General features: G+C 46.9%; 28 pseudogenes; all 28 read right to left on the minus strand.

Moving 5' to 3' along the window:
• Positions 1 to 265: 265 nt before the first annotated feature.
• LOC140319791 (5S ribosomal RNA) lies at positions 266 to 384 on the minus strand (annotated as a pseudogene).
• A 272-nt stretch (positions 385 to 656) lies between these two features.
• Positions 657 to 775, minus strand: LOC140280432 (5S ribosomal RNA; annotated as a pseudogene).
• Positions 776 to 1,337: 562 nt separating this feature from the next.
• LOC140294113 (5S ribosomal RNA) lies at positions 1,338 to 1,456 on the minus strand (annotated as a pseudogene).
• Positions 1,457 to 1,728: 272 nt separating this feature from the next.
• On the minus strand, positions 1,729 to 1,847 carry LOC140300371 (5S ribosomal RNA; annotated as a pseudogene).
• A 269-nt stretch (positions 1,848 to 2,116) lies between these two features.
• On the minus strand, positions 2,117 to 2,235 carry LOC140300994 (5S ribosomal RNA; annotated as a pseudogene).
• Positions 2,236 to 2,504: 269 nt separating this feature from the next.
• LOC140301703 (5S ribosomal RNA) lies at positions 2,505 to 2,623 on the minus strand (annotated as a pseudogene).
• A 269-nt stretch (positions 2,624 to 2,892) lies between these two features.
• LOC140297133 (5S ribosomal RNA) lies at positions 2,893 to 3,011 on the minus strand (annotated as a pseudogene).
• Positions 3,012 to 3,281: 270 nt separating this feature from the next.
• LOC140292686 (5S ribosomal RNA) lies at positions 3,282 to 3,400 on the minus strand (annotated as a pseudogene).
• A 272-nt stretch (positions 3,401 to 3,672) lies between these two features.
• LOC140280436 (5S ribosomal RNA) lies at positions 3,673 to 3,791 on the minus strand (annotated as a pseudogene).
• A 562-nt stretch (positions 3,792 to 4,353) lies between these two features.
• Positions 4,354 to 4,472, minus strand: LOC140294114 (5S ribosomal RNA; annotated as a pseudogene).
• A 272-nt stretch (positions 4,473 to 4,744) lies between these two features.
• On the minus strand, positions 4,745 to 4,863 carry LOC140300382 (5S ribosomal RNA; annotated as a pseudogene).
• A 269-nt stretch (positions 4,864 to 5,132) lies between these two features.
• Positions 5,133 to 5,251, minus strand: LOC140300996 (5S ribosomal RNA; annotated as a pseudogene).
• A 269-nt stretch (positions 5,252 to 5,520) lies between these two features.
• Positions 5,521 to 5,639, minus strand: LOC140267471 (5S ribosomal RNA; annotated as a pseudogene).
• Positions 5,640 to 5,908: 269 nt separating this feature from the next.
• On the minus strand, positions 5,909 to 6,027 carry LOC140297134 (5S ribosomal RNA; annotated as a pseudogene).
• A 270-nt stretch (positions 6,028 to 6,297) lies between these two features.
• On the minus strand, positions 6,298 to 6,416 carry LOC140292687 (5S ribosomal RNA; annotated as a pseudogene).
• Positions 6,417 to 6,688: 272 nt separating this feature from the next.
• On the minus strand, positions 6,689 to 6,807 carry LOC140280445 (5S ribosomal RNA; annotated as a pseudogene).
• Positions 6,808 to 7,369: 562 nt separating this feature from the next.
• LOC140294115 (5S ribosomal RNA) lies at positions 7,370 to 7,488 on the minus strand (annotated as a pseudogene).
• A 272-nt stretch (positions 7,489 to 7,760) lies between these two features.
• LOC140300393 (5S ribosomal RNA) lies at positions 7,761 to 7,879 on the minus strand (annotated as a pseudogene).
• A 269-nt stretch (positions 7,880 to 8,148) lies between these two features.
• On the minus strand, positions 8,149 to 8,267 carry LOC140300997 (5S ribosomal RNA; annotated as a pseudogene).
• A 269-nt stretch (positions 8,268 to 8,536) lies between these two features.
• LOC140301717 (5S ribosomal RNA) lies at positions 8,537 to 8,655 on the minus strand (annotated as a pseudogene).
• Positions 8,656 to 8,924: 269 nt separating this feature from the next.
• LOC140297135 (5S ribosomal RNA) lies at positions 8,925 to 9,043 on the minus strand (annotated as a pseudogene).
• Positions 9,044 to 9,313: 270 nt separating this feature from the next.
• LOC140292688 (5S ribosomal RNA) lies at positions 9,314 to 9,432 on the minus strand (annotated as a pseudogene).
• A 269-nt stretch (positions 9,433 to 9,701) lies between these two features.
• Positions 9,702 to 9,820, minus strand: LOC140298225 (5S ribosomal RNA; annotated as a pseudogene).
• A 272-nt stretch (positions 9,821 to 10,092) lies between these two features.
• LOC140291742 (5S ribosomal RNA) lies at positions 10,093 to 10,211 on the minus strand (annotated as a pseudogene).
• Positions 10,212 to 10,773: 562 nt separating this feature from the next.
• LOC140294116 (5S ribosomal RNA) lies at positions 10,774 to 10,892 on the minus strand (annotated as a pseudogene).
• Positions 10,893 to 11,164: 272 nt separating this feature from the next.
• On the minus strand, positions 11,165 to 11,283 carry LOC140300415 (5S ribosomal RNA; annotated as a pseudogene).
• A 269-nt stretch (positions 11,284 to 11,552) lies between these two features.
• Positions 11,553 to 11,671, minus strand: LOC140300998 (5S ribosomal RNA; annotated as a pseudogene).
• A 656-nt stretch (positions 11,672 to 12,327) lies between these two features.
• LOC140288574 (5S ribosomal RNA) lies at positions 12,328 to 12,446 on the minus strand (annotated as a pseudogene).

Below are 12,446 nucleotides of genomic sequence, written 5' to 3' on the forward strand. Positions count from 1 at the left end.
ATGTCTCTGACAAATGTGCATTATATAGGTACTGGAATCATACGGTTCCTCTATGCAACCAGATAATTGCCGAGAAAGGCTGATGTGTAGCGGGCATATCATCTTCTCTGATGTGATCATTCTCTGCAACTGAAACTGAGACTCTCAGATCACTTTGTGTCTGCCAACAAAGCAGCAGCAGCTGAAGATGACCACCTTCCTCATGTGTCACAGGGTGATCAGACATTGCAACAAAAGACATGCAGGTGGTCGAGAGAAGAGAAAAAGCTTACAGCACCTGGTATTCCCAAGAGGTCTTCCATCCAAGTACTAAGCACGCCCAACCCTCCTTGGCTTCCGAGATCAGACGAGGTCGGGTATGTTCAGGGTGGTGTGGCCGTAAGCAACCATAACTGTGACAAATGTGCATTATATAGGTACTGGAATCATACACTTCCTCTATGTAACCAGATAATTGCCGAGAAAGGCTGACTTGTAGTGGGCACATCTTCTTCCCTGATGTGATTATTCTCTGCAGCTGAAATTGAGACTCTCAGATCACTTCGTGTCTGCCAACAAAGAAGCAGCAGCAGCTGAAGATGACCAACTTCCTCATGTGTCACAGGGTGATCAGACGTTGCAACAAAAGACATGCAGGTGGTCGAGAGAAGACAAAAAGCTTACAGCTCCTGGTATTCCCAAGCGGTCTCCCATTTAAGTACTAACCAGGCCCAACCGTCCTTGGCTACCGAGATCAGACGAGGTCGGGCATGTTCAGGGTGGTGTGGCCGTAAGCAACAATGTCTGTGACAAATGTGCATTATATAGGTACTGGAATCATACGGTTCCTCTATGTAACCAGATAATTGCCGAGAAAGGCAGACTTGTAGTGGGCAAATCTTCTTCCCTCATGTGATCATTCTCTGCAACTGAAACTGAGACTCTCAGATCACTTCGTGTCTGCCAACAAAGCAGCAGTAGCTGAAGATGACCAAGAGGTCTTCCATCCAAGTACAAACCAGGCCGTACTGTGCTTGGCTTCCGAGATCAGACGAGGTCGGGCATGTTCAGGGTTGTGTGGCCGTAAGCAACAATGTCTCTGACAAATGTGCATTATATAGGTACTGAAATCATACGGTTCCTCTATGCAACCAGATAATTGCCGAGAAAGGCTGACTTGTAGTGGGCACATCTTCTTCCCTGATGTGATCATTCTCTGCAGCTGAAATTGAGACTCTCAGATCACTTCGTGTCTGCCAACAAAGAAGCAGCAGCTGAAGATGACCAACTTCCTCATGTGTCACAGGGTGATCAGGCGTTGCAACAAAAGACATGCAGGTGGTAGAGAGAAGAGAAAACGCTTACAGTACCTGGTATTCCCAAGAGGTCTTCCATCCAAGTACTAACCACGCCCAACCCTCCTTGGCTTCCAAGATCAGACGAGGTCGGGCATATTCAGGGTGGTGCGGCCGTAAGCAACAAAAGCTGTGACAAATGTGCATTATATAGGTACTGGAATCATACACTTCTTCTATGTAACCAGATAATTGCAGAGAAAGGCTGACTTGTAGTGGGCACATCTTCTTCCCTGATGTGATTATTCTCTGCAGCTGAAACTGAGACTCTCAGATCACTTCGTGTCTGCCAACAAAGAAGCAGCAGCTGCTGAAGATGACCAACTTCCTCATGTGTCACAGGATGATCAGACGTTGCAACAAAAGACATGCAGGTGGTAGAGAGAAGAGAAGAAGCTTACAGCACCTGGTATTCCCAAGCAGTCTCCCATCCAAGTACTAAGCAGGCTCAACCCTGCTTGGCTTCCGAGATCAGACGAGGTCGGGCATGTTCAGGGTGGTGTGGCCGTAAGCAACAATGTCTCTGACAAATGTGCATTATATAGGTAGTGGAATCATACGGTTCCTCTATGCAACCAGATAATTGCCGAGAAAGGCTGATGTGTAGCGGGCATATCATCTTCTCTGATGTGATCATTCTCTTCAGCTGAAACTGAGACTCTCAGATCACTTCGTGTCTGCCAACAAAGCAGCAGAAGCTGAAGATGACCAACTTCCTCATGTGTCACAGGGTGATCAGACGTTGCAACAAAAGACATGCAGGTGGTAGAGAGAAGAGAAAAAGCTTAAGGCACCTGGTATTCCCAAGCGGTCTACCATTCAAGTACTAACCAGGCCCAACCCTGCTTGGCTTCCGAGATCAGACGAGGTCGGGCTTATTCAGGGTGGTGTGGCCGTAAGCAACAATATCGGTGACAAATGTGCAATATATAGGTACTGGAATCATACACTTCCTCTATGTAACCAGATAATTGCCGAGAAAGGCTGATATGTAGTGGGCACATCTTCTTCCCTGACGTGATAATTCTCTCCAGCTGAAAATTAGACTCTCAGATCACTTTGTGTCTGCCAACAAAGCAGCAGCAGCTGAAGATGACCAACTTCCTCATGTGTCAAAGGGTGATCAGACGTTGCAACAAAAGACATGCAGGTGGTAGAGAGAAGAGAAAAAGCTTACAGCACCTGGTATTCCCAGACAGTCTCCCATCCAAGTACTAACCAGGCCCAAACCTGCTTGACTTCCAAGATCAGACGAGGTCGGGCTTATTCAGGGTGGTGTGGCCGTAAGCAACAATATCTGTGACAAATGTGCATTATATAGGTACTGGAATCATACACTTCCTCTATGTAACCAGATAATTGCCGAGAAAGGCTGACTTGTAGTGGGCACATCTTCTTCCCTGACGTGATTATTCTCTGCAGCTGAAATTGAGACTCTCAGATCACTTCGTGTCTGCCAACAAAGCAGCAGCAGCTGAAGATGACCAACTTCCTCATGTGTCACAGGGCGATCAGACCTTGCAACAAAATACATGCAGGTGGTAGAGAGAAGAGAAAAAGCTTAAAGCACCTGGCATTCCCAAGGGGTCTCCCATTCAAGTACTAACCAGGTCCAACCCTGCTTGGGTTCCAAGATCAGACAAGGTCAGACATATTCAGGGTGGTTTGGCCGTAAGTAACAATCTCCGTGACAAATGTGCATTATATAGGCAATGGAATCATACACTTCCTCTATGTAACCAGATAATTGCCGAGAAAGGCTGATATGTAGTGGGCACATCTTCTTCCCTGACGTGATAATTCTCTCCAGCTGAAAATTGAGACTCTCAGATCACTTTGTGTCTGCCAACAAAGCAGCAGCAGCTGAAGATGACCAACTTCCTCATGTGTCAAAGGGTGATCAGACGTTGCAACAAAAGACATGCAGGTGGTAGAGAGAAGAGAAAAAGCTTACAGCACCTGGTATTCCCAAGAGGTCTTCCATCCAAGTACTAACCACGCCCAACCCTCCTTGGCTTCCAAGATCAGACGAGGTCGGGCATATTCAGGGTGGTGCGGCCGTAAGTAACAATCTCCGTGACAAATGTGCATTATATAGGCAATGGAATCATACACTTCCTCTATGTAACCAGATAATTGCCGAGAAAGGCTGATATGTAGTGGGCACATCTTCTTCCCTGACGTGATAATTCTCTCCAGCTGAAATTGAGACTCTCAGATCACTTCGTGTCTGCCAACAAAGAAGCAGCAGCAGCTGAAGATGACCAACTTCCTCATGTGTCACAGGGTGATCAGACGTTGCAACAAAAGACATGCAGGTGGTCGAGAGAAGACAAAAAGCTTACAGCTCCTGGTATTCCCAAGCGGTCTCCCATTTAAGTACTAACCAGGCCCAACCGTCCTTGGCTACCGAGATCAGACGAGGTCGGGCATGTTCAGGGTGGTGTGGCCGTAAGCAACAATGTCTGTGACAAATGTGCATTATATAGGTACTGGAATCATACGGTTCCTCTATGTAACCAGATAATTGCCGAGAAAGGCAGACTTGTAGTGGGCAAATCTTCTTCCCTCATGTGATCATTCTCTGCAACTGAAACTGAGACTCTCAGATCACTTCGTGTCTGCCAACAAAGCAGCAGTAGCTGAAGATGACCAAGAGGTCTTCCATCCAAGTACAAACCAGGCCGTACTGTGCTTGGCTTCCGAGATCAGACGAGGTCGGGCATGTTCAGGGTTGTGTGGCCGTAAGCAACAATGTCTCTGACAAATGTGCATTATATAGGTACTGAAATCATACGGTTCCTCTATGCAACCAGATAATTGCCGAGAAAGGCTGACTTGTAGTGGGCACATCTTCTTCCCTGATGTGATCATTCTCTGCAGCTGAAATTGAGACTCTCAGATCACTTCGTGTCTGCCAACAAAGAAGCAGCAGCTGAAGATGACCAACTTCCTCATGTGTCACAGGGTGATCAGGCGTTGCAACAAAAGACATGCAGGTGGTAGAGAGAAGAGAAAACGCTTACAGTACCTGGTATTCCCAAGAGGTCTTCCATCCAAGTACTAACCACGCCCAACCCTCCTTGGCTTCCAAGATCAGACGAGGTCGGGCATATTCAGGGTGGTGCGGCCGTAAGCAACAAAAGCTGTGACAAATGTGCATTATATAGGTACTGGAATCATACACTTCTTCTATGTAACCAGATAATTGCAGAGAAAGGCTGACTTGTAGTGGGCACATCTTCTTCCCTGATGTGATTATTCTCTGCAGCTGAAACTGAGACTCTCAGATCACTTCGTGTCTGCCAACAAAGAAGCAGCAGCTGCTGAAGATGACCAACTTCCTCATGTGTCACAGGATGATCAGACGTTGCAACAAAAGACATGCAGGTGGTAGAGAGAAGAGAAGAAGCTTACAGCACCTGGTATTCCCAAGCAGTCTCCCATCCAAGTACTAAGCAGGCTCAACCCTGCTTGGCTTCCGAGATCAGACGAGGTCGGGCATGTTCAGGGTGGTGTGGCCGTAAGCAACAATGTCTCTGACAAATGTGCATTATATAGGTAGTGGAATCATACGGTTCCTCTATGCAACCAGATAATTGCCGAGAAAGGCTGATGTGTAGCGGGCATATCATCTTCTCTGATGTGATCATTCTCTTCAGCTGAAACTGAGACTCTCAGATCACTTCGTGTCTGCCAACAAAGCAGCAGAAGCTGAAGATGACCAACTTCCTCATGTGTCACAGGGTGATCAGACGTTGCAACAAAAGACATGCAGGTGGTAGAGAGAAGAGAAAAAGCTTAAGGCACCTGGTATTCCCAAGCGGTCTACCATTCAAGTACTAACCAGGCCCAACCCTGCTTGGCTTCCGAGATCAGACGAGGTCGGGCTTATTCAGGGTGGTGTGGCCGTAAGCAACAATATCGGTGACAAATGTGCAATATATAGGTACTGGAATCATACACTTCCTCTATGTAACCAGATAATTGCCGAGAAAGGCTGATATGTAGTGGGCACATCTTCTTCCCTGACGTGATAATTCTCTCCAGCTGAAAATTAGACTCTCAGATCACTTTGTGTCTGCCAACAAAGCAGCAGCAGCTGAAGATGACCAACTTCCTCATGTGTCAAAGGGTGATCAGACGTTGCAACAAAAGACATGCAGGTGGTAGAGAGAAGAGAAAAAGCTTACAGCACCTGGTATTCCCAGACAGTCTCCCATCCAAGTACTAACCAGGCCCAAACCTGCTTGACTTCCAAGATCAGACGAGGTCGGGCTTATTCAGGGTGGTGTAACCGTAAGCAACAATATCTGTGACAAATGTGCATTATATAGGTACTGGAATCATACACTTCCTCTATGTAACCAGATAATTGCCGAGAAAGGCTGACTTGTAGTGGGCACATCTTCTTCCCTGACGTGATTATTCTCTGCAGCTGAAATTGAGACTCTCAGATCACTTCGTGTCTGCCAACAAAGCAGCAGCAGCTGAAGATGACCAACTTCCTCATGTGTCACAGGGCGATCAGACCTTGCAACAAAATACATGCAGGTGGTAGAGAGAAGAGAAAAAGCTTAAAGCACCTGGCATTCCCAAGGGGTCTCCCATTCAAGTACTAACCAGGTCCAACCCTGCTTGGGTTCCAAGATCAGACAAGGTCAGACATATTCAGGGTGGTTTGGCCGTAAGTAACAATCTCCGTGACAAATGTGCATTATATAGGCAATGGAATCATACACTTCCTCTATGTAACCAGATAATTGCCGAGAAAGGCTGATATGTAGTGGGCACATCTTCTTCCCTGACGTGATAATTCTCTCCAGCTGAAAATTGAGACTCTCAGATCACTTTGTGTCTGCCAACAAAGCAGCAGCAGCTGAAGATGACCAACTTCCTCATGTGTCAAAGGGTGATCAGACGTTGCAACAAAAGACATGCAGGTGGTAGAGAGAAGAGAAAAAGCTTACAGCACCTGGTATTCCCAAGAGGTCTTCCATCCAAGTACTAACCACGCCCAACCCTCCTTGGCTTCCAAGATCAGACGAGGTCGGGCATATTCAGGGTGGTGCGGCCGTAAGTAACAATCTCCGTGACAAATGTGCATTATATAGGCAATGGAATCATACACTTCCTCTATGTAACCAGATAATTGCCGAGAAAGGCTGATATGTAGTGGGCACATCTTCTTCCCTGACGTGATAATTCTCTCCAGCTGAAATTGAGACTCTCAGATCACTTCGTGTCTGCCAACAAAGAAGCAGCAGCAGCTGAAGATGACCAACTTCCTCATGTGTCACAGGGTGATCAGACGTTGCAACAAAAGACATGCAGGTGGTCGAGAGAAGACAAAAAGCTTACAGCTCCTGGTATTCCCAAGCGGTCTCCCATTTAAGTACTAACCAGGCCCAACCGTCCTTGGCTACCGAGATCAGACGAGGTCGGGCATGTTCAGGGTGGTGTGGCCGTAAGCAACAATGTCTGTGACAAATGTGCATTATATAGGTACTGGAATCATACGGTTCCTCTATGTAACCAGATAATTGCCGAGAAAGGCAGACTTGTAGTGGGCAAATCTTCTTCCCTCATGTGATCATTCTCTGCAACTGAAACTGAGACTCTCAGATCACTTCGTGTCTGCCAACAAAGCAGCAGTAGCTGAAGATGACCAAGAGGTCTTCCATCCAAGTACAAACCAGGCCGTACTGTGCTTGGCTTCCGAGATCAGACGAGGTCGGGCATGTTCAGGGTTGTGTGGCCGTAAGCAACAATGTCTCTGACAAATGTGCATTATATAGGTACTGAAATCATACGGTTCCTCTATGCAACCAGATAATTGCCGAGAAAGGCTGACTTGTAGTGGGCACATCTTCTTCCCTGATGTGATCATTCTCTGCAGCTGAAATTGAGACTCTCAGATCACTTCGTGTCTGCCAACAAAGAAGCAGCAGCTGAAGATGACCAACTTCCTCATGTGTCACAGGGTGATCAGGCGTTGCAACAAAAGACATGCAGGTGGTAGAGAGAAGAGAAAACGCTTACAGTACCTGGTATTCCCAAGAGGTCTTCCATCCAAGTACTAACCACGCCCAACCCTCCTTGGCTTCCAAGATCAGACGAGGTCGGGCATATTCAGGGTGGTGCGGCCGTAAGCAACAAAAGCTGTGACAAATGTGCATTATATAGGTACTGGAATCATACACTTCTTCTATGTAACCAGATAATTGCAGAGAAAGGCTGACTTGTAGTGGGCACATCTTCTTCCCTGATGTGATTATTCTCTGCAGCTGAAACTGAGACTCTCAGATCACTTCGTGTCTGCCAACAAAGAAGCAGCAGCTGCTGAAGATGACCAACTTCCTCATGTGTCACAGGATGATCAGACGTTGCAACAAAAGACATGCAGGTGGTAGAGAGAAGAGAAGAAGCTTACAGCACCTGGTATTCCCAAGCAGTCTCCCATCCAAGTACTAAGCAGGCTCAACCCTGCTTGGCTTCCGAGATCAGACGAGGTCGGGCATGTTCAGGGTGGTGTGGCCGTAAGCAACAATGTCTCTGACAAATGTGCATTATATAGGTAGTGGAATCATACGGTTCCTCTATGCAACCAGATAATTGCCGAGAAAGGCTGATGTGTAGCGGGCATATCATCTTCTCTGATGTGATCATTCTCTTCAGCTGAAACTGAGACTCTCAGATCACTTCGTGTCTGCCAACAAAGCAGCAGAAGCTGAAGATGACCAACTTCCTCATGTGTCACAGGGTGATCAGACGTTGCAACAAAAGACATGCAGGTGGTAGAGAGAAGAGAAAAAGCTTAAGGCACCTGGTATTCCCAAGCGGTCTACCATTCAAGTACTAACCAGGCCCAACCCTGCTTGGCTTCCGAGATCAGACGAGGTCGGGCTTATTCAGGGTGGTGTGGCCGTAAGCAACAATATCGGTGACAAATGTGCAATATATAGGTACTGGAATCATACACTTCCTCTATGTAACCAGATAATTGCCGAGAAAGGCTGATATGTAGTGGGCACATCTTCTTCCCTGACGTGATAATTCTCTCCAGCTGAAAATTAGACTCTCAGATCACTTTGTGTCTGCCAACAAAGCAGCAGCAGCTGAAGATGACCAACTTCCTCATGTGTCAAAGGGTGATCAGACGTTGCAACAAAAGACATGCAGGTGGTAGAGAGAAGAGAAAAAGCTTACAGCACCTGGTATTCCCAGACAGTCTCCCATCCAAGTACTAACCAGGCCCAAACCTGCTTGACTTCCAAGATCAGACGAGGTCGGGCTTATTCAGGGTGGTGTGGCCGTAAGCAACAATATCTGTGACAAATGTGCATTATATAGGTACTGGAATCATACACTTCCTCTATGTAACCAGATAATTGCCGAGAAAGGCTGACTTGTAGTGGGCACATCTTCTTCCCTGACGTGATTATTCTCTGCAGCTGAAATTGAGACTCTCAGATCACTTCGTGTCTGCCAACAAAGCAGCAGCAGCTGAAGATGACCAACTTCCTCATGTGTCACAGGGCGATCAGACCTTGCAACAAAATACATGCAGGTGGTAGAGAGAAGAGAAAAAGCTTAAAGCACCTGGCATTCCCAAGGGGTCTCCCATTCAAGTACTAACCAGGTCCAACCCTGCTTGGGTTCCAAGATCAGACAAGGTCAGACATATTCAGGGTGGTTTGGCCGTAAGTAACAATCTCCGTGACAAATGTGCATTATATAGGCAATGGAATCATACACTTCCTCTATGTAACCAGATAATTGCCGAGAAAGGCTGATATGTAGTGGGCACATCTTCTTCCCTGACGTGATAATTCTCTCCAGCTGAAAATTGAGACTCTCAGATCACTTTGTGTCTGCCAACAAAGCAGCAGCAGCTGAAGATGACCAACTTCCTCATGTGTCAAAGGGTGATCAGACGTTGCAACAAAAGACATGCAGGTGGTAGAGAGAAGAGAAAAAGCTTACAGCACCTGGTATTCCCAAGAGGTCTTCCATCCAAGTACTAACCACGCCCAACCCTCCTTGGCTTCCAAGATCAGACGAGGTCGGGCATATTCAGGGTGGTGCGGCCGTAAGTAACAATCTCCGTGACAAATGTGCATTATATAGGCAATGGAATCATACACTTCCTCTATGTAACCAGATAATTGCCGAGAAAGGCTGATATGTAGTGGGCACATCTTCTTCCCTGACGTGATAATTCTCTCCAGCTGAAAATGAGACTCTCAGATCACTTTGTGTCTGCCAACAAAGCAGCAGCAGCTGAAGATGACCAACTTCCTCATGTGTCAAAGGGTGATCAGACGTTGCAACAAAAGACATGCAGGTGGTAGAGAGAAGAGAAAAAGCTTACAGCACCTGGTATTCCCAAGCAGTCTCCCATCCAAGTACTAACCAGGCCCAAACCTGCTTGACTTCCAAGATCAGACGAGGTCGGGCTTATTCAGGGTGGTGTGGCCGTAAGCAACAATATCTGTGACAAATGTGCATTATATAGGTACTGGAATCATACACTTCCTCTATGTAACCAGATAATTGCCGAGAAAGGCTGACTTGTAGTGGGCACATCTTCTTCCCTGATGTGATTATTCTCTGCAGCTGAAATTGAGACTCTCAGATCACTTCGTGTCTGCCAACAAAGAAGCAGCAGCAGCTGAAGATGACCAACTTCCTCATGTGTCACAGGGTGATCAGACGTTGCAACAAAAGACATGCAGGTGGTCGAGAGAAGACAAAAAGCTTACAGCTCCTGGTATTCCCAAGCGGTCTTCCATTTAAGTACTAACCAGGCCCAACCGTCCTTGGCTACCGAGATCAGACGAGGTCGGGGATGTTCAGGGTGGTGTGGCCGTAAGCAACAATGTCTGTGACAAATGTGCATTATATAGGTACTGGAATCATACGGTTCCTCTATGTAACCAGATAATTGCCGAGAAAGGCAGACTTGTAGTGGGCAAATCTTCTTCCCTCATGTGATCATTCTCTGCAACTGAAACTGAGACTCTCAGATCACTTCGTGTCTGCCAACAAAGCAGCAGTAGCTGAAGATGACCAAGAGGTCTTCCATCCAAGTACAAACCAGGCCCAACTGTGCTTGGCTTCCGAGATCAGACGAGGTCGGGCATGTTCAGGGTTGTGTGGCCGTAAGCAACAATGTCTCTGACAAATGTGCATTATATAGGTACTGGAATCATACGGTTCCTCTATGCAACCAGATAATTGCCGAGAAAGGCTGACTTGTAGTGGGCACATCTTCTTCCCTGATGTGATTATTCTCTGCAGCTGAAATTGAGACTCTCAGATCACTTCGTGTCTGCCAACAAAGAAGCAGCAGCTGAAGATGACCAACTTCCTCATGTGTCACAGGGTGATCAGGCGTTGCAACAAAAGACATGCAGGTGGTAGAGAGAAGAGAAAACGCTTACAGTACCTGGTATTCCCAAGAGGTCTTCCATCCAAGTACTAACCACGCCCAACCCTCCTTGGCTTCCAAGATCAGACGAGGTCGGGCATATTCAGGGTGGTGCGGCCGTAAGCAACAATAGCTGTGACAAATGTGCATTATATAGGTACTGGAATCATACACTTCTTCTATGTAACCAGATAATTGCAGAGAAAGGCTGACTTGTAGTGGGCACATCTTCTTCCCTGATGTGATTATTCTCTGCAGCTGAAACTGAGACTCTCAGATCACTTCGTGTCTGCCAACAAAGAAGCAGCAGCTGCTGAAGATGACCAACTTCCTCATGTGTCACAGGGTGATCAGACGTTGCAACAAAAGACATGCAGGTGGTAGAGAGAAGAGAAGAAGCTTACAGCACCTGGTATTCCCAAGCAGTCTCCCATCCAAGTACTAAGCAGGCTCAACCCTGCTTGGCTTCCGAGATCAGACGAGGTCGGGCATGTTCAGGGTGGTGTGGCCGTAAGCAACAATGTCTCTGACAAATGTGCATTATATAGGTAGTGGAATCAGACGGTTCCTCTATGCAACCAGATAATTGCCGAGAAAGGCTGATGTGTAGCGGGCATATCATCTTCTCTGATGTGATCATTCTCTTCAGCTGAAAATGAGACTCTCAGATCACTTCGTGTCTGCCAACAAAGCAGCAGAAGCTGAAGATGACCAACTTCCTCATGTGTCACAGGGTGATCAGACGTTGCAACAAAAGACATGCAGGTGGTAGAGAGAAGAGAAAAAGCTTAAGGCACCTGGTATTCCCAAGCGGTCTACCATTCAAGTACTAACCAGGCCCAACCCTGCTTGGCTTCCGAGATCAGACGAGGTCGGGCTTATTCAGGGTGGTGTGGCCGTAAGCAACAATATCGGTGACAAATGTGCAATATATAGGTACTGGAATCATACACTTCCTCTGTGTAACCAGATAATTGCCGAAAAACGCTGACTTGTAGTGGGTTCATCTTCCTCCTTGATGTGATTATTCTCTTCAGCTGAAACTGAGACTCTCAGATCACCTCGTGTCTATCAACAAAGCAGCAGCAGCTGAAGATGACCAACTTCTTCACGTGTCACAGGATGATCAGACGTTGCAACAAAAGACATGCAGGTGGTAGAGAGAAGAGAAAAAGCTTACAGCACCTGGTATTCCCAAGCTGTCTCCCATCCAAGTACTAACCAGGTACAACCTTCTTGGTGTCCGAGATCAGACGAGGTTGGGCTTATTCAGGGTGGTGTGGCCGTAAGCAACAATGTCTCTGACAAATGTGCATTATATAGGTACTGGAATCATACGGTTCCTCTATGCAACCAGATAATTGCCGAGAAAGGCTGATGTGTAGCGGGCAAATCATCTTCTCTGATGTGATCATTCTCTGCAACTGAAACTGAGACTCTCAGATCACTTTGTGTCTGCCAACAAAGCAGCAGCAGCTGAAGATGACCAACTTCCTCATGTGTCACAGGGTGATCAGACGTTGCAACAAAAGACATGCAGGTTGTAGAGAGAAGAGAAAACGCTTACAGCACCTGGTATTCCCAAGCAGTCTCCCATTAAAGTACTAACCAGGCCCAACCCTCCTTGGCTTCCGAGATCAGACGAGGTCGGGCTTATTCAGGGTGGTGTGGCCGTAAGG

Source organism: Leuresthes tenuis, unplaced genomic scaffold, assembly GCF_036924035.1.
Source record: "Leuresthes tenuis unplaced genomic scaffold, fLeuTen1.0.hap1 SCAF_1, whole genome shotgun sequence".
Taxonomy (NCBI): Eukaryota; Metazoa; Chordata; class Actinopteri; order Atheriniformes; family Atherinopsidae; genus Leuresthes; species Leuresthes tenuis.